Source organism: Neomonachus schauinslandi, chromosome 2 (assembly GCF_002201575.2).
Source record: "Neomonachus schauinslandi chromosome 2, ASM220157v2, whole genome shotgun sequence".
Classification (NCBI taxonomy): Eukaryota; Metazoa; Chordata; class Mammalia; order Carnivora; family Phocidae; genus Neomonachus; species Neomonachus schauinslandi.
The window spans coordinates 166,697,229-166,699,533 of NC_058404.1; the positions used below are offsets into that span (position 1 = coordinate 166,697,229).

Genomic DNA, 2,305 nt, shown 5'->3' on the forward strand with positions numbered 1-2,305 from the left:
TGATACTTAATTCAAAGGTTGATTATGAAGATTATATAACATGATCCAATAAAATACTTAGAACTTTGATAAGCATATAATAATTTCTATGACATGTATTATATAACATATATAGCTATATATTACATGTATACCTATATATGTAATATATCGGTGTATATATATGTAACATATACGTAACATGCATATGTAATACACACACCCCTACATACATATATATACATATATACATTCAGGCACTGACATACATTTGTATACTCATTTAATTCTTATACAACCTTATGAAATACGTACTACTATATTATCCATTTTACAGATGAGGAAACTAAAGTATAGATAGTACAGTGTAGAGCCTTGCTTCAAATCCAGACAGTTTGTTACCAGAGTTTGCACTGTTAACTATTATGACATAGAAATTCCCAGTTAGACACATACCATAAATACTTGATATTATTGAAAAATTGTGCTAGTTCATACTGGAAATAATGCATCCAACATCTTTTTTTTCTTAAGGAGGTTGCATTTTAGAGGAGAAAATGAGATCGATAATAAGAAAATCAGATTTGTTAGGAATATTTTGTTTTATAGAAAAAGTATTATGTTTCTTTATGAAGAATTAAGTTAATATTTATAAAATGGTCTCTAGGAACTAGTAATGGGACAATACCTCCATATAAACATGTTCTTGATAGAATAATTACATATATACATTCAGGGGCTCGATATAATGTACACCAAACATCCTAAGTATGCTTTAGAGTTTTCAACCTTTCCCTCATTGCCAGATTTTCAGCCAGTATTTATCATTGTTTCCCATGTACAACCTCAGAAGTCTCCTTAAACTGCCCCTGTCTGTATTCCTAACTTGCTTTGAATTGAGAAAATAAATAGCCAAGCATGGTAAATTGAATAGTGTGCTCAAAAATTCATGTCTCCCCAGACCTCAGAATGTAATCTTATTTGGAAATAAATTCTTTGCAGATGTAATTAGTTAAGGTAAGATGAGGTCATACTGGATAAGGGCGCACCCTAAATCCAACGACTAGTGATCTTATAAGTAAAGGAGAGAACACACAGAGACATGCAAAAATAAGACAGAGGCAAAGATTGGAGGGATGCAGCTACAAGCCAAGGAAAGCCGAAGATTGCTAGGAGCCACCAGACCTGGAAAAAGCAAGACAAGATTTTTCCCTATAGCATTCCTAGGCAGCATGCCACAGCCAACACCAGGATTTCCAGCATCTAGACTCCAGAACTAAGAAGATGAATTTCTGTTTTTTATAGTCATCAGACACAGCTAGCAGATTCTCAGTCCGGAGGCAGCGTAGGCCCAAGCTCTCCACCTCCCCTGCCGGCCAGCCCGAGGCACCTGAGCCCAGCCCCAGCAGCAGCGCCATGGCCAGATGGAACACCTACAACCATAACCTCATGGCAGAGGGCACCTGTCACCCCAGGGCCGTCGTGCGCTCTAGGGCTGTCCTCCACTGGGGCCACCTTGCGGGGAAAACCTTCCTCAACCTCGCGCCAGCCGAGGTCGGTGTCCTGGTTGGCAAAGACCGGTCAAGTTTTTTTCATGAATGGACTGACACCTTGGGATCCAGAAATGTTGTTATCTGGGACTCACTGCTGCAGGGCAGGGAATTTACAGTGGCTCTTTGTAACAAGACCACCGGTGGAGCTCCCACTTTCAACATCACTCACAATGACTGCAAAGATGCTAGTCCTGCTGATGGGAAAAGCCGGTGTCCCCAGTGGTATGATCAACAGGAAATGTTTCGAAAGAGCCTCCCACCTGCGGCATTCCCAGTACTGACCTCATCTGTCCTTTCCCCCGACCATTCCCCACTGCTTTTGCACCCCTGTCCTTCCCATACACACACACACACACACCATTTTATTTTGGGGGCCATCACCGTATCCCCCCTATTGTTGCCAAAACCACATGGGCTGAGGGCTACACCCAGATGGACAGACACCTCCCCTTACCCATACCCCTCCTGTGTGGGGTTGGAAAACTTTTTAGTTTGGGGGTTTTGTTTTGTCTTCTGAATAAAAAAAGATTCTACTAAAAAATAAAGTCATCAAATTAAGTGGCAAGTTATTAAGGCAGTCCTAGGAAACTAATATGCTAACATTATAGAAATTGGGTTAAAAGGAGTCAATATAGAAATTGTGTTAAAGGGGTTATTGCAGGAGGGTACTTCTCTCAGTGTGAGTGTAAGAACCTTTCCCAGAGAAAACATGCATGTCTAGGGGCTTGAGGAAATATTCAGGAGCCCCCAAGCCTCTATTTATTCTGGCTCCA

The 2,305-nt window shown here is 40.7% G+C and overlaps 1 pseudogene; it reads left to right on the plus strand.

The window, feature by feature from the left end:
- The first annotated feature begins 1,395 nt into the window (after positions 1 to 1,395).
- LOC110590871 lies at positions 1,396 to 1,813 on the plus strand (annotated as a pseudogene).
- Positions 1,814 to 2,305: the final 492 nt, after the last annotated feature.